Here is a 19,352-nt window from a genome sequence, read left to right on the forward strand (position 1 = left end):
TGAATGGGTGTGGCGTTTACAGCCTGCATGTGGGACGTCAAGCTGAATCAAAGGGATAGTCATCTTTGACATCAGTGGGAGAAAGATGTGTTTTGAGATCACAAACATATGGAATGAAGTACTTAACACTTAAAAAGCATACTGCACAGAACATGCTAGAAACGACATTTCCAAAATTAACTATACTATATATTATTTATATAAAACATCAAGTTTAAAAGAGTGATAATCAAGGCTTTAAAATACATTACCTTTTACTAGCATTATAACAAACATATAATTAGCACCACGGAACCAGTGATAATGGGCTGTATTTGCCACTGTCCCGTATTAAATTGTGTTGACAGTGTCCCTTATTTATCTCTCATTTAAGGGACATGCAACATGAAAATGAATGTAATTAAACTGTAAATTAAAAATATGGAACCGATGTAATTTTGTCATTCCCTCTCATTACAGCAAAGTGATAGAATATTGGCCAATGCTTCTAATAACACAAATGTATTAAACTAGATTTGAAAGCCTTGGCTGCCATTCTTTTAATACCTGCAGTAATAATGACTAATTGCATTACAGTTTTTAAGAGCAACATTAACAAAGAACACAACACGTTTCTCTTGCCTTGATCTACCCGATTGTAATCACACATGTACATTTCCATCATTGCGGAAGACAAGGAACACACTTAAATAAACGAAGAAGAAGAACACATTGGGGATCTGATTGTTCCTGCTCACCGAGTAGACTTTACAGAATGTGCAAGCAAAGGATCTCCCAGGGATGTGATCCCACTTTGTCTCTGAGCCTGGCAAACTGAATTAGCAGATCTTGTTTTGAGACCGGGGACCCTAACTGCTCCCCGAGCAGCAATGAGAGCCCCACATTCCAGCTGCACAGAGGTCACTGCAGGGGTTTCACACCTCAACGCCTTTTGGGGGATGGAAATAAGAACACAACAACTTACAGTATTTCAGAGACAGGTAGAGGCCATTACAAGCATCTTTATTTATGTTAAGTTTAACTGAGGTAATTTGTCACTGAGAATACCAGCTCTGTTTTTTAAAGCAAAAGTCCTTACTAAACTGGAACCCCACATTCACATTGTAAATATATGCACATATTGTTTGCATACAGTTGACATTCCAGTAGAGTTTGTTTGTGGGGGGTTTGGGGACTTTTAAAACAGATGGGCACCAGGGTTTTCAGATACTGTAGATTTTTGCATTTTTTTAAATAAATAATAATAATAATAATAATAATAATAATAATAATAATAATAATGTAACTTATAACAAATAATATCATCAACTAAATATGAATGTAATATTAAATACTGGGTAGAAGTATATAAAAAACGGAGCAAAACATAATTGTAATTACTGGGGGTGTTCCAACTACCCTGATCAGTGGTACAAAATTGACCAGCTTACACACCCCCCACCCCCCCAATCCCCCCCCCCCCCCCCCCCCGGGTACAGCCATTTATTAAACATTAATAGGAAAGTTCATATATAAGTTTTAAAATACATAATACGTTTCTATATTTTATCCACAAAACCTATGTCTCATTAATGTTTCAAATCTCGAAATAAGCACTGCAAGATATCTAAGAGCCCTTGAATTCAGTTTTATTATAATAACGGTTGTTTTGTTGTATATGGTGCTAAGGACACTCCGAAACCAGCTGTGTTTACATTGGTATTGTATAAGAGGGATTTATTTGACCAGTACACTACCTAATGATGAGTTCCACCATTTTGGGGTTGTTATTTAAAAAAAAAAATTGACTTTGCTAAGGCTGTCAAAGTAACTTTTTTCCGAGGGTGCTGTACTATAAAATTATAATCCCAGTATAATGGCGTTGCTGTCTGCCACAATACGCGATAGTGAAGCTTTCCTTTGCTTTGTGGTTGGATAAGTGGCAGAAGACTGCCAAACCCTAACAAGTGTTATAATTCTGAAACTTAAACCATCTTCTGACTTACGAAATTCCTAGCTAATGAATTTCTTTTGAGCTAAACAAGCACTCTGCGTAGAAATGGAAAAGTGATCTGAATTGGGACTGCTAATAAATATTCTGCTTAGCACAGCTCTCGCAAAGTCCCTTTGTTGCTCTGCTAACCCTTGGCATTTAATTGTGTTTGCTACACTCCACTGCACCTGCATTTTCTTTAATGTGTTCTTGCTACTGCCACCTCCTTAGATAAATCTTTACTGCATAATTATTGCAGCTCCATATTGGATTACAGTGGCAAGTTTTCACAGGCACTAACAGGTTTCCATAAAGTTAGTGATTCTTTATTTTCTGTGTCATTAATAGCCATGTATAATATAGTTTACAGTTTGTAAACCACACCTAGAGAATACCAGTGTTTGTTCTTCCAGAGAGAAAATCCTGGTGGAGAAACAGATGATCAATCAATCTGCGCTGTTTAGCCCTAGGAGTGACATGGCTTGGTAACTTCCATTCACTGTATCTCCAATTACTGTGTATTAACATGGTAGTTACTTAGTAAATACATTATTATTATTATTATTATTATTATTATTATTATTATTATTATTATTATTATTATTATTTATTTCTTAGCAGATGTCCTTATCCAGGGTGATATAATTGTTACAAGATATCACATTATTTTTTACATACAATTACATTATTTTTTTACACATCATTTTTTTGTACATACAATTACCCATTTATACAGTTGGGTTTTTTACTGTAGCAATCTAGGTAAAGTACCTTGCTCAAGGGTACAGCAGCAGTGTCTCCCACCTGGGATTGAACCCACGACCCTCCGGTCAAGAGTCTAGAGCCCTAACCACTACTCCACACTGCTGCCCGCCATGTGTACTTACACAGAATTACAATGTTATTATTCATAGTTACATCGTACTCAATATGTTAATCTTTTTGTATGACATAACCCTAAATCTAAACCCAGTCCTTACCCTTTTCTGATGCACTTGTGTACTTACATATGTCATGCAAAAGGATTTACATGTTAAGTACAATGTAACTATGCATAATAACATTGTAGTGATGTGTAAGTACACATGTATTTGCTACGTAACTAGAATGTAAATCCACAGTAATTAGAGACACAATGGAACGTGTTACCAAGTAGGGCTTGTTTTGTGCACTTTTAAAATTTTTCAAAGTCCTGAAGGAAGCTTTTTTTTTTTTAACCCCGAACTGCGGAGGGAACATTTTTTAGTAATTGTATTGGGAGGCACACTGTGCTGTTAAGATGCGCTGAAGCCAATTCTCTTGGGTATGGAAAAAACATTTCCATCACTGATGTTTATATCGAGAAACAAAAGGGCCCACTCGGGTAAGACTTCAACTATTTACAAAACAGGAGGAGAGCTGCAATTTGAGACTGCCTGGAATTCAAAAGCCTGAGTGACTGTGAGGAGTGGTTGGGATTTCTGTCTAAGTGTTCATGGCCACCTCGGATCATGTTGAGGATGTATTTTGTGAAGTTGTGATTATCCTCCTCTTCAGTGAACAGTCACAACAGAGGCCTCTTGAGTCAGGGATCAGTGCAGACACAGCATTGTTAAGACAAGTTACTGTCTACAGTGTGCAGGCTGGGGATCTTCTTACTTTAGATAAAACTGTCCCTGCTGGGTTGACTGCAGGGTGAGGCTTTATTTTCAATGTAAATTAGAAACAAAACAGTGTAAGTAGCTAAGTAGCTTTTTTCTTTTTTCTTTTTTTTACTTTCCCCTAATTTTGTATGAGATTTACAATCATTCTAGGTGGTTCACATTGCAATTAATCTTTTTTTTTTGTAGTTTTAAATGTTTACTATTGTATTGCTGACTTACACAGCTGAGCACTAGACAGGTCTAACCTAAATAATAATAATAATAATAATAATAATAATAATAATAATAATAATAATAATAATAACCTACACATGTCTGTGGCAGGCAACCATAACTGAAGAGCAGCTCCTGGACTTTAGGAAAAACAGTACATTTGTTTGTTTTACAAATATTATTTATTATTATACAATTTTTTATATTTTTTGGGAGGCGTGGCTTATATGTGAAAAAATATAACACATCCCACAACCAAACGTATTATGTCATTGGAAAGGTCTACTTAATGCCTTTCTCTATATATTGGGTTTTAATTTCTGATTTACGGTTACCAAACTACAAGCACTAACGCAAAGTTGTCATATATTCACACCCAAATATGGTCATTCCCCATACGCGGCATAGGGATATATACCAAGTTTCGCTTTCAAAGCATAATCTACTTCATTTCCTGACAATGTGACCTAATAGAAAGATGTACAGGTTGAAGGACGGTGTGATATTCCCATATCCCTGCTGCACCTCTAAGGCCAAAAATAATTTGCAAACCAAACTCAGGTGATACAGGCACTTTACCAATCGTGTTACATTTTGAGCTGTGATTTTTGTTTTCCAGCTAATTCAAAATTAAAGGATACTTGAATATTCGTTACGAGTTTGAAATAATTATTTGTACTTGTAAAACCCATGTTTGTCCGGGCACTAGGTTTTACTGACTATATGGGTAACATTCTTTCATTTTTGCTGTTAACATGGGTGGCTTTGCACTGGTGCTTAAACCAAAGGACGCAGGTGTGCTGAGTCCAGTTCCTTACGCAGAGTGAGTGCACACACAGAGCCAATATGCTATGCTAGGCAGTGTCAGTCTTATTTCATCTCTTCACCTTGGGGCACAACAGCACCAACCTGATCCCCTTTCTCTCTCTCAACCCTGCACTGCTGTCCCAGTGTATGAAGCAGGGAGTGGATTAGCACACTCCCGTGCTCAGTGCAGAATGAACCCCCCGGGGGCTTGAGGCATCATTTGTTACTACATCATGAGCACATTTCCCAGCCCACCACATTATTAGCTGCTGTATAGTAAATCAGTTGCTTCCGTGAGCAGGTCAGTTTATTTGTATTACATACGGTAGTTTCATTCACTCTGCATGTATTGAAAATATCAAATTCGTTTTGTTGGTCTGAAGCTGCTTGATGAGATTCCGGGATCAATAAGCTACTAACAACCAAACGAGCAAGATGTGCCGAATGGCCTCCTCTCGTTTGTAAACTTTCTTATGTTCTTATGATTATTTTTGCAGCATTCTATTGGTACATTGATTCAATTCAAGTATAATGGCATAACTGATATAAACATATGTAATATATGACTTGGTACTTATTTTTGTAGCTGGACAACATCCAAGTCAGCAGTCACATTATGAGCATTGTTTTGTGGATTGACCCAAAGTACTTGTTCAATGCAACAATTAGTCAGTTTAATACTAATGCTTTATTAAATGGCACCAGTTCCATATAGACTGAGCACAGCAGTCTTCACCGCTTCCTTCTCTGCTCTAACATCAAACTCCAGCTGTGCTTCATTTATACACAACTTGGTTACTTTCTTCTTTAACATTTCTCTGAGTGCGGTTTAGCATTTGAATATTTTTAGCCACTACCCCGAGTTCATTTCTGAGACTTGCCTGTACATTTTCTGCAAAACAAGCCTCCCACATGCTAAAAGACATTTCAATACAGAAGGTTATAAGAGTTCAGACAGCCTTCATATATCACAGCCTATCTCCTTCTTAGTAACTTCCCCCTTTGTCTTATACCTAGATTTATTTTTATATTTTAGAATGTCACAGACACAATTATGCTGGTATAGCAACAAATGCAATCAACATCATATTATAACATGGAAAAATGGCCATAATCGTTCCGGATATTGGTTTTTGTGCTTGTTGCTTGGCACGGGACTCATGGTTTGCAACCATGCCTGTGATTCAGGAACAATATTTGCACTCCTCACTCTCCAGCAGGCATCTGCAGTCCATGTGGGATCATTTCTTTGCTACTTCTCCTTCATGCTTAATCTGCACTGCTGTTAAACTCTGAGCTGTGCTTTCAGGGAAGCTGCCCACAAGATGTTTACACTGCAGAAGTTGTCAGGCTTAAAGATGGGAACATAACACATTAGATGCAGCCAAGTAATTTCAGTAGACCTTGATAATTTCTACCACTCTAGTCCCAGTATTTACAATACAGACTAGGTGGACATCAAGTGGGGAACTCCTGAGCTCTGTAGCCCACTCTTGTGTAAATCATCTGGCCAACCCATGACTGCTTGGTTTGTTATGCCAATGGCACTCCTGGCATGTAGTTCTTCTGTTTTGCAGAATACACCTTCTTTTTTGGGACAGTAAGACAGTTGATGTAACAAGACGATGGTAACTGCTTGTTGACAGGTATCTAAGACAGCTACATATACTGGAATACTGGACTTTATGGGCCATGCTGGAGAACTGACTTTGCTTCAAACAAGATAGCTGCTTCCGCATTCAGCGCTCAGAGAATATCACAGACATTTGCAGAGCTTTTTGAGATGTTATAGTAATAAAATAACAAATTGGATCGCATTATTGAGGAGTTTGGTGATAAAAACGAGTGATCAAGAGATGATTTATCGGTATGTACTATTATTACGAGTTATTTGAAAAATATAGCGACCTGACGCGCCTGACACGCGCTGAATAAATGGACCGCAAAGGGTTAAGTACATTGTAACTAGGCATAATAACATTGTAATTATGTGTATGCACACATGAATTTACTAAGTAACTGCTATGTAAATGCACAACAATTAGAGACACTATTAGTTGTATGTTTCCTTAGATTTCCATACCTACTTACCTGCAGAAATGATTGAGGAATGTTCACTGATCTCAATACAATTGAAACCCTCCTTTACAGAGTCAAACCCGTGTCTTTACACCCTATCAACAGTGTTGTGCGAGGCCATTCTATTTTTATGCTACCTCTTTATGCACAGGTTTCTTTTAATATATTCACTGGGTTATTATAAATGTATTTTTACCTGTAATAAAAGCCTACTTTTTAGTTTTATTTACTTTACATCCAAGTTTTTAAATATGATCAGATTCCTATGTCAAGAATATACCAGTCATTAAAATGCTAGTAATACTTGCCAGTATTTAACTTCAAACCCACATCTTTTGCATAAATAAACTACAGTAATGTTCCAATATAAAACCTTGAACTATAGCAAAGCTCTGTGTCTCTGAGCCCGGGGCTCATAATAACCTAAAAGCATGCCACTTTATTATAATTTAGAGTTAAATGTTTGTTCGGATCCTGAAGAGGCAGCTTCCCAGGATGTTGGGTATGAGCTTGAACAGAAACAGAAGGAACCTTTTCTTTAAGGGGACAGTAAAAAAATATGTTGCTGTCCCCTTACCTTTTTAGTATGTTTGCATTCATTCTTAGTAATGCCTGAACAGGTGGTAGGTTTAAAACACAATGCATTCCTTCCCCTAGCTTTCTGCTTTGTTGCATGTATTCCTGCAATATCTTTTTCAACATAATTAATGAAGATGCAGAACATGTGACAGGGATGCAACTGACATAGGCACCCTCACCTAAAAACACTTTGATAGCAATGTGAGGAAGACCATGATTACTATCCAATTCCAAAATTAGTTCAAATAAGCACCTGTATTCAAAGGGGTGTTGTAGCCTACAGCATGGAGTCTTAGTGCAGATATTTGGAAGCTGCTGTACAGTAAATCAGATGCTTCTGTGAGCAGGTCAGTTTATTTGTATTAAGGTAGTTTCATTTAGAGACATGAAATTCGTTTTGTTGGTCTGATTACTTTTCCTGCATTTATCTGTAAATTGATTGAATTCAAATATAAGAACATAATTAATACAGTCATGTATAAAATATAATAATAATAATAATAATAATAATAATAATAATAATAATAATAATAATAATAATACAATAAACCAGCATATTAAACAAGAATAGTGCATCTAGTTTTGGGGGACTGGTGGCGGGCCTTCTAGTTAGTACAAGAGGTTATATTTTTTGCAACTAAAACAACAAAAAAAAATGCACAAAATATGTTGAGTTTTCTAGTCCAGTTTCACAGTGAGCAGTATTATAATACAGTATAACAAATAAAAACACAATTTTCTGACATCGGACAATGAACAGTATTTTCATTAAATGACAAGTGGCACTGTATGACATTCGCCATACAAAATAGACCCTATTATGGTGTATTGATAAACACATTCCATCGGAAAGGAACTTGATAGGTTCAAGAAAGGTTTTAAACATATACAGTATGCTAAGAAAAATAACCAGAGGTTGTTCATTGCTTTTTACATGCTTTACTCCCTGTGCGCTGTGTGAACGAAATGTGTTCTAACAGGATCCTTTCACTCAACCAAAAGTAAAATATCAAGAACCCTGTTAAAAGTGAAGGCGTGTGAACATTTCAAGCTATAAAAGTGTTATAAAAGGGTGCACCAACCACAACTCGCCCCCTCCCCCTCCCAGCACACGCTTTGTATGCTTTGAGGAAATGCTGATAATTCTAAACAGCCCCTAATAAACAATGTGTCACCAAAAACTGCTTTACTGATGGTCCCTCCCACCCCCTGGATTGGCTTTCTATCTCTAGACTTGAGCCCTATTGGAGCCAGAAGCTGATTTAATGTAATTTTTGTACATATTTTTTTTTTCTCCCAATAACAAATGACAAATTGACTTGTACATTACTCATACTCGTTATGGATATTCGTTTGTGCTTGTTGCTCGGCATGGGCCTAACCCTTAATGACTCGATTGATGGGTTAATTCTCATAGCCATCGTTCTATATAATGCACAGTGTGCGAAACCACTAGGCTGGGCTGGATTTCCACGGTATACCTTTATTTAATGACGGTTTTGAAGCCTTAACTGAGTGGGAATCTTGCACTGTTAATATTGTAAATATGGTGTGTGGTTTTAGCAAGTTAATAACCTTGAGTTAATGTAGTCAGGCTGCATTGGATAATTGATTCCCAATTTAGTCTGGCCGGATGTATAAAGGAGGAGCAAGGAAACGGCTCCTCACTTCATGGTCACCATGATAGATACTGCTTGGGTGTCAGTACAACTATCTCACCCTGCTTTCAAGGGCCAGTGTCTTGGCTTACAGTTTTGTGTTTCTCCTTTGTTGATTAAACTTGGTTAACCCTGTGCTTAAACCTGTATGTGATTGTGTGACTCCGGCACAGTCTGTCCCCTTTAACTGTTTGCTACTTACACTCTGTAGGGACTAAAACACAAAGATTTAAATTCAGAAAAAGACTATTGTACTATTAATAATTGTACTATTAATAATTAATAAGCAATACAATTCATTGGTAAACGTTCACCAGCAGCTCACTTCAAGCACAGTAAACAGGATATAAATGTGTGGACTAGAATTTGTATCTCTGATCCTGACATTTAACAATGAAATACCATTCATTTGCTAAGGGGCAGTATTTGTTGAGGGATTAACTGCTATTTTTTTGTACCTCTTTAGAAGCTGACATTTCAGCACTCCTTGTTTGCATACATTTCACCCTTTGCATTGTCCACTGTCACCACTCTGGCTTTCTCGTGATTGCTCATCGTTGTCCTGCTCTCCCCAGCCTACACCCCCCTCAGACGCAGTGCCACGCCCATCACAAAGACCGTTACCATCTGGCCTGACGATGCACTCTCCAAATTACAGGACTGCTTCAGACAGACAGACTGGGATTTATTTGAACACCAGGAGCTAGAAACATTCACAGGAACGGTACTGGACTATATCAAGTTCTGTATCGGAAATGTGACTGTGGACAAAAACATTCGGGTTTTCCCAAACCAGAAACCCTGGATGACCAACCAGGTCCGTACACTCCTCAGAGCCCGCGATGCTGCCTTCAGGTTTGGTGATAGAGCTCTGTATAGAGCCGCTCGTGCCAACCTGAAAAGTGGTATTAAGGAAGCCAAGGCGGACCATAAGAGGAGCATAGAGTCCCATCTGTCTAGCAACAATACACGGGAGGTGTGGCAGGGCATACAAGACATCACAAACTACAGAGGCCGTGATGTGACAACAGGAGACCTGAGTGCGCCACTGGCAGAGGAGCTAAATTGCTTCTTTGCTCGCTTTGAAACATCACAACAGCAGCACTCATCTGCTCCAGCCCTGCCTCCACCCCCATCTGGCTCTTGCACCAGTCCAGCCCTGTCCTCATCCCCTCCTGGTTCCTGCACCACTCTACTCTCTGTGAGGGAGCACGATGTCAGACGGATGCTCCTGGCAGTGAACCCCAAGAAGGCTGCCGGCCCAGACGGAGTACCTGGTAAGGTGCTCAGAGCGTGTGCCCACCAGCTCGCCCACATCTTTACCAGAATCTTCAACCTTTCCCTGGCCCAAGCAGTCATCCCGTCCTGCCTAAAATCAGCCATAATTATCCCAGTGCCGAAGAAGTCTCCCACCACCAGCCTAAATGATTATCGTCCTGTGGCCCTCACTCCGGTTATCATGAAGTGCTTTGAGAGATTGGTTCTTCGGCACATCAAGGATTATCTCCCCCCAGACTTCGACCCCTATCAGTTTGCATATCGCGCAAACAGATCCACAGAGGATGCCATCGCCGTAGCTCTCCACTCTGCGCTGAGCCATCTAGAGCAGCAACAGAGCTACGTCCGGATGCTTTTTGTGGATTATAGCTCGGCTTTTAACACAATTATTCCGGATATTCTTATCACCAAATTGGTCACTCTTGGCCTTCCCCCCCTCACATGTGCTTGGATAAAGGATTTTCTCACTAACCGGCCCCAGACGGTGAGACTCGGACCCTACCTCTCCTCCACTCGCACGCTGAGCACCGGCTCCCCACAGGGCTGTGTGCTGAGCCCCCTCCTGTACTGTCTCTACACCCACGACTGTTGTCCGGCCCACAATAACAACCTTATCGTCAAGTTTGCTGACGACACCACAGTGGTCGGACTCATCTCAAAGGGAGATGAGGTAGCTTACAGAGAGGAGGTCCTGAACTTGGCAGCCTGGTGTTCAGAGAATAACTTGGTTCTAAACACTAAGAAAACCAAGGAGATCATTGTAGACTTCAGGAAGAATAACATCGACCTAGCTCCCCTTTTCATCAATGGTGAGTGTGTGGAGAGGGTCCACACCTTCCGGTTTCTTGGCGTCCTTATCTCCGCTGACATCTCCTGGACAGACAACATCACAGCGATTATCAAGAAGGCTCAACAGCGGCTACACTTCCTGAGGGTCCTCAGGAAGTACAACCTGGATTCCAATCTGCTGCTGACCTTCTACCGCTCGTCCGTTGAGAGCCTGTTGACATACTGTATCACAGTATGGTACGGCAGCTGCACCGTGGCAGACAGGGAGAGGCTTCAGAGAGTAATAAGAGCAGCACAGAAGATCATTGGCTGCCCTCTCCCCTCCCTGATGGATATTTACATCTCCCGCTGCCTCAGCAGAGGAAAAACCATCATTAAGGACAGCTCCCATCCTGGTTCTGATCTGTTTAACCTGTTGCCCTCAGGGAGACGTTACAGGTGCATCAGAACAAGGACTAACAGATTCAAGAACAGTTTTTTCCCAAAAGTCATAACCACTTTAAACTTACACATGCATTGACTTACAGTATAGGTATATAGCGTCTCAGAACTGTGCACTTTACAGCCCCCCTCACTAACCCCCCGGGGCACTACTTATTTTATTTTATGTTGTTATATTTATTTATTTATTTTATTTTATTTATCTTATTTATCTTATGTACATGTTGGCATTGAAAATAGGAGTGGTTTTTAATCTCATTGTACATGTGTATAGTGACAATAAAGGCATTCAATTCAATTCAATATACTGGTATAGTCTTCTGTATTATCTTGTAGTAGAAAAGTTCCTAACGTATACATGTACGGACTGAAGTTGAAGCTCATTTCAACTATAATGTGAAAACTCTTGTCAATATCAGTTTTAGAACTCATTCTCACCATTTGCCAAACATTTAATTTTTCAGTGATTCCAGTAATTCAATTCAATTCAATTCAAACCTTTATTTAACCAGGTAAAGACACTGAGAACAAGTTCTCATTTAAAATCTGTACCAATAAATACTTAGCTGGCCATGTGAAGCATGATTTATTTCGGTAAAGAAAGCCGAGTCTAGCTCGAACTTTCGATTGTAGTTTAACAATATGTGCACTGTTTAGCCAAATACCCAGATATTTATAAACTTTCACTTGCTCAAGGTCAACCTTACAAAAGGTACCAATTTTGCAGCCTTGCGCAAGAACTGCAGGATTGGTAACATGTGCACGTCCCCTATAAAATAACATACATTTAGTTTGTAATATTTGTAATGTAAAAAAAAAGCTGCATTCTGGCTAGTGTGAGTTTCAGCATAAAGATGTTTCAGAGACATTGCTCATTTTTTATTGGTCGCTTAATGTCAGTTTCCTCAGTTTTAAAGTCCCAGTTTCTGTTTCTGTTGTTGTTTTTAACCCAAGTGTTTTTTGTATACTGGTATTTTAAAGTTTTATTCAGTTTTATTCTGTATATGCATTTACAATACAGTTTTAAAAACTTTAGAACCATAACAATATGAGTATTGCATCACTGTGCTGTATCCTTATATTATTCGCCAGATTGAGGGTGTGGATAGCAGGAACTCATTTTTCAGAGTTACAGACATTTCAGACATACAACCTCCAACCCCAAGGTGTTTTTTTAACTCTGAGGTTCTGCTGTATGTGAAATACAGGGTCCTACAAAGGTGAAATGAACAGGCAAGTGCAAGACTATCTGAAAGTCTAACTGTGTTTCCTCACCACAGCGTCTCCCCACAACATCTCAGGAGAACTGAAGGTCAGTGGACATCCTCTGATCCCATGGCAAGACAATCTCCTCTTTACACCCTGGAGCTGACCAGCGGATGTATTCCAGCTACCAGCCCCTGCAGGTGTCCGCTTGAGCTCACTAGGCACCTGACCAGTAGAGGCTGCTGTAGCATTGTGACCAACAGGAACGCCACAGCCAATGCAACACTCCCTGTGGAATCGAAGACCAGAGACTTGGCACAACCCTCCAAATGGTTGGACTCACCCTGCACACCATGCAGCCTCCTTGATTTGCTAATTGCAGATGTTGCATATCTATCCGCTGCAGAAACAGAGTCAGGTGTCCTCTGGCGTCTTTTAAAAGGTTTAACCATAGGGATTTTACAATTAACCATGCTTATACAGTACTATGCATTTACTGTGCTTTAACATGATTAACACTCTATATTAAACAAGCCAAGGATTTCCTTCTGAAGCTCGTGGGTATTCTTAAGTTGTTTAGTTGTGTTCTAGTTTCATGACTTTAAAGGGTGTTTTTCTCTTTTCATAAATAAAAGGGTGCTAGTGACACTGCAGCTCAGTGAATTTGCAGCAGTGATTTATATGGGAACTGTGATTTAGAATGTGGCTTCATTAACTTCAGTGCTGCTGTGAAAAACAATAGATATGTATGAAACTTTTTTTTTTTTAAATACATATGCATACACTTCATAATTCAGCATTTCAGGCAGTAATTTAGTCCAAAGTGTTTTAAATTTGAATATGCATTCTTTGGAATATCCGTGTTTCAATATCCAACAGAAAGAAAAGGTGCACTTAAAAAATAAATTAATGAAAAAAAATCATATGTAAGACATTTAGTAATATGATACTTTGTATTACACTGTGCTACCTAGCTCAAGGGCCAATGATTGCAACCTCACTGTCGTGGATTTTCTCCTTCATTTTAGGACATGTCCTTTACCCTTACAAAATTTAATGTACAGTACTGTACAAAAGTTTTAGGCAGGTGTGAAAAAATGCTGTAAAGTAAGAATGCTTTCAAAAATAGACATGTTAATAGATTATATTTATCAATTAACTAAATGCAAAGTGAGTGAACAGAAGAAAAATCTAAATCAAATCCATATTTGGTGTGACCACCCTTTGCCTTCAAAACAGCATCAATTCTTCTAGGTACACTTGCACAAAGTCAGGGATTTTGTAGGCATATAGTCAGGTGTATGATTAAACAATTATACCAAACAGGTGCTAATGATCATCAATTCAATATGTAGGTTGAAACACAATCATTAACTGAAACAGAAACAGCTGTGTAGGAGGAATAAAACTGGGTGAGGAACAGCCAAACTCAGCTAACAAGGAGAGGTTGCTGAAGACAGTTTACTGTCAAAAGTCATACACCATGGCAAGACTGAGCACAGCAACAAGAAACAAGGTATTTATACTGCATCAGAAAGGTCTCTCCCAGGCAGAAATTTCAAGGCAGACAGGGGTTTCCAGATGTGCTGTCCAAGGTCTTTTGAAGAAGCACAAAGAAACGGGCATCATTGAGGACCGTAGACGCAGTGGTCGGCCAAGGAAACTTACTGCAGCAGATGAAAGACACATCATGCTTACTTCCCTTCGCAATCGGAAGATGTCCAGCAGTGCCATCAGCTCAGAATTGGCAGAAAACAGTGGGACCCTGGAACACCCATCTACTGTCCTGAGAAATCTGGTCAGAAGTGGCCTTCATGGAAGACTTGCGGCCAAAAAGCCATACCTCCGACGTGGAAACAAGGCCAAGCGACTCAACTATGCACGAAAACACAGGAACTGGGGTGCAGAAAAATGGCAGCAGGTGCTCTGGACTGATGAGTCAAAATTTGAAATATTTGGCTGTAGCAGAAGGCAGTTTGTTCGCCGAAGGGCTGGAGAGCGGTACACGAAACAGTGAAGCATGGTGGAGGTTCCTTGCAAGTTTGGGGCTGCATTTCTGCAAATGGAGTTGGGGATTTGGTCAGAATTAATGGTCTCCTCAATGCTGAGAAGTACAGGCAGATACTTATCCATCATGCAATACCATCAGGGAGGCATCTGATTGGCCCCAAATTTATTCTGCAGCATGACAACGACCCCAAACATACAGCGAAAGTCATTAAGAACTATCTTCAGCGTAAAGAAGAACAAGGAGTCCTGGAAGTGATGGTATGGCCCCCACAGAGCCCTGATCTCAACATCATCGAGTCTGTCTGGGATTACATGAAGAGAGAGAAGCAACGGAGGCTGCCTAAATCCACAGAAGAACTGTGGTTAGTTTTCCAAGATGTTTGGGCCAACCTACCTGCCGAGTTCCTTCAAAAACTGTGTGCAAGTGTACCAAGAAGAATTGATGCTGTTTTGAAGGCAAAGGGTGGTCACACCAAATATTGATTTGATGTAGATTTTTCTTCAGTTCACTCACTTTGCATTTTGTTAATTGATAAATATAAACTATTAACATGTCTATTTTTGAAAGCATTCTTACTTTACAGCATTTTTTCACACCTGCCTAAAACTTTTGCACAGTACTGTACATGCTGGAAATGTGATGTTATATAAATAGTTACAGTGGTGTTAATACTTTGTTAAGTCAAAAGAAGAAAATATTACCACCCTGGTACCATTTTATCAATGGCAGAGGTGTTGTGCTGCCAGTGCACTCAGCACAGAACCATTGCTACTGAACATGATTGGGTAGAAGATTGCAGTTCTTGAACCCAAAATTGCCAAGAAAAATTCCATAGAAACTGACAGCATGATTAGTGTTATTGACCTGATACTGCAGCGTGCAGACATAGAATAATACATCATCGATGAACCACCACACACCCACGTTTGTGGTGTTCGTTTACCAGAGATAATGCTCAAAACGTGGACCACACAACAAAAGTAACATCGACTGTAGAGGCTGCGGTCTCCCCCTTCTGTTCCTGGAGTTTGATCGTTTAGAAAGAAAATCCTCACTACAGCAACAAGAACACGCTTTGACACATTATTTTCCCCTAAATTAACAACACCCCCTTCAAAGACTTTTTAAGCGTTGGAGTATATCAGACAAGGGCTGAGCATCAACAAAAATGATATTCAGATTCAAAATGAATATGCAGATAATGAATATGAATATGCAGATAGTATTCATGTAGATTCTGACAAGTTCTGCTTGTGCAGATTGTATGAAATACAGCAGAAAGGGTGAATTTCCACACAGGGTTCAGCGGGCAGTGTGACTGGGAGGAAAGACAGAGTAACTGGTATGGGCAGCTCCCTGTTACTATGACACTAACAGAACCAGTATACAGTATTCACTCAGTACTTTCTGTAACAGTATAAATTCTATTCATTCTTCTGCACGATTGTCTTTATTTTACATTAAACACTCCGGCAGTGTAAATGATTTGCAGAGACCTGATTTTATTTTCCCAGCTTATTTACAGCCGCTTACCAGTTATTGAATCTAAACCGGATTTCAAGGTCAATGTTTTTTCCTACTAAATTCGTCTATATGTGCATGTGTCTAGAGGAGGGTTTATTTGTCTGTATAGAGATTTTATACTGTATGCCATACTGCTTTATTACCGGCACAGCATCCTTTTATGGCACAATTGAATCAAACATATTGTGAATGAACGTTTTTCAAATAACTCCTGAAAAACTAAAGAGTAAACAAAAATACTTTAAAAGCCCTTTTATGCTTGAATCGAGACTATTAAATATTTCTAAATCAGATAATTGTGATTGTGGGATAATTGGGTATCTCAGTAGCACTTCAGATTACTGGGTTTACATAACTTGTAATTACATTATAATAACTGGGCAACTACAGCGCCAACGGTTCCTGCGCTACATAGTAACTACTGGTGGAATAAGGGTGCAATTACATGGACAGGGTATATGCTGTGTTGTTACCATGTAATTACGCCAGATTACATAAGGTATCTAATTACACAGTAGTTACCATGTAAAAGCAGGAACCATTGGTATGCTATTACAATGTAATTACATGGCTAGTTGTGTATCTTTATCTGTCTGCATGAAAGTGACGACTAGAAAAAAAAAGCCTTTGTCGCTTATTCCGTTGAATTTAAATTAAGGGAAGTAATGTTAAAACTTTACAATGCGTTAGTAAGAACTCACCTAGAATATTGTGTTCAGTTCTGGTCACCTTGTTACAAAAAGGATATTGCTGCTCTAGAAAGAGTGCAAAGAACAGCGACCAGAATTATTCCGGGTTTAAAGGGAACGTCGTATTTTAGACAGGCTAAAAGAATTTAATCTATTCAGTCTTGAACAAAGAAGACTACGCGGCGATCTGATTCAAACATTCTAAATCCTAAAAGGTATAGACAATGTCGACCTAGGGGACTTTTCTAACCTGAAAAAAGAAACAAGGACCAGGGGTCACAAATGAAGATTAGATAAAGGGGCATTCAGAACAGAAAATAGGAGGCACTTTTTTACACAGAGAACTGTGAGGGTATGGAACCAACTCCCCATTAATGTTGTTGAAGCTGACACCCTGGGATCCTTCAAGAAGCTGCTTGATGAGATTCTGTAATCAATAAGCTACTAACAACCAAATGAGCAAGATGGGCTGAATGGCCTCCTCTCGTTTGTAAACTTTCTTATGTTCTTATGTTCTTATGTTCTTATTCTCCTGTGTATATGATGCACCAATCTGCAGTGCAGACCCTGTTGCCCCTTGTAGCCTTGCTACAGAAAGCTGGTATGAAATGACAGGTAGAGTCACCTCGCTGACACAAATATACTTGTTCCAGCAGTTTTCAAGAAGCCTGTCAGACCAGGTTGAAAGGCTGGTCGGAAAGCGGAGGAGAAACCTGACAGCTCTGAAAAGTAACTGGCTTCAAGATGTTTCATATCAAGAAACAAAAAGAACAAGTCAAAAGATGTTGCTTTGCAGACAGGCCCTGCTGAGAGCCATGTTCCTCCTGAACAGCTCAATTAGGATTGCAAAAAAGCCTGACTGCGATGGCCACATATTACCTCCCTGTTCCACCTATTTATTTTTATTTTAGGTATCATTGATGTACAGCTATGGCCAAATGATTTGCATCACCTAGACTCTTAGGATTGAGACAATAAAAAAGCTCTATCTATCACCTCCTCCCTCCTCTATCTCCTCTGATGACTTTGCCTCTTCTCCTCTAAAATCTCTGATATCCGCAAACTCTTTAACACCTCTCCCTCCCCCCAACACCTTCTGTCTCCCCTACTAACTCACCCTCCCTCTCTCCCCTCTCAGACTCTGACCTCTCCTCCCTCCTCCAGGGCCACAAACCCACCACATGCGCCCTGGACCCCCTCCCCACTCACCTCTTTCAAGCTGCTGCTCCTGCTCTACACCTCTTCATCTCCTCCGTTCTCAACACCTCTCTTCTCTCTGGCCTCTTTCCCTTTGCCTTCAAACAAGACTCTATCACCCCAGTCCTCAGAAAATCTATCGTCGACCACACCTCCAGAACTACCATCCAGTCTCCTTCTTACCCTTCCTCTCTAAAACCCTCGAGCGGGCAGTACACTGCCAGCTCTCTGCTTTCCTGTCTAACCACTCTCTGCTCGACTCTCTCCAATCTGGTTTCCGCTGTGCTCACTCCACTGTCACTAACTCACTAAACTCTGCCCGTGCTGTCTCTCTCTCCTCTGTCCAAATTCTCCTTGATCTTTTTGCTGTCTTTGACACTGTCGATTACTCTATTCTCCTATCCTCTCTCGCTGATCTGGTAATCTCTGGCACTGCTCTGGCCTGGTTCTCCTCCTACCTCTCCAACCGCACCTACCAGCTAACCTGGCGTGGCTCAACCTCCACACCTCACCCTCAGGAGTCCCCCAAGGATCAGTCTTGGGTCCTCTCCTGTTATCTCTCTACACCCGCTCCCTGGGCCCCCTTATCGCATCATATTGTTTCTCATACCATTTCTATGCTGATGATGCTCAGATCTTCCTCTCTTCTCCTCCCCCCCCCCCTCAGACCCCAACATCCCCTCCTGTATCTCTACCTGTCTGTCTGGAATCTCCTCCTGGATACACTCGCATCACCTCAAACTCAACTGCTCTAAATCTGACCTCCTTTTCTTTCCCTCCTCCTCCTCCCCCTCCTCTGATCTCTCTATCTCCATCTCTCTGGAATCTACCACGCTCTCTCCCTCCTCCTCAGCTAAGGACCTTGGAGTAACCTTGGACCCCTGCCTCTCCTACTCCCAGCACATCTCCACTCTGGCACGCACCTGCTGTTTCTTCCTGAGCAACATACAAAGAATCCGACCCTTCCTCACCAATTACTCCACGCAACTCCTCATCCAGGCCCTGGTACTCTCCCGTCTAGACTACTGCTACTCCCTCATTGTTGCCCTCCCTGCGTCCGCCACCCGTCCACTCCAGCTCATCCAGAACTCCACTGCTCACCTTGTGTTCTCTCTGCCTCGCTTCTCCCACGCTACTCCACTACTCTGCTCACTCCACTGGCTCCCGATCATCGCTTGCATCCAGTTCAAGACTCTTGTACTCGCCTACAGATGCCTTAACCAAACTGCACCCAGCTACCTCCAGACCCTCATCTCTCCCTACACC

The sequence above is a fragment of the Acipenser ruthenus genome, chromosome 28 (genome assembly GCF_902713425.1).
Source record: "Acipenser ruthenus chromosome 28, fAciRut3.2 maternal haplotype, whole genome shotgun sequence".
NCBI classification, from domain to species: Eukaryota; Metazoa; Chordata; class Actinopteri; order Acipenseriformes; family Acipenseridae; genus Acipenser; species Acipenser ruthenus.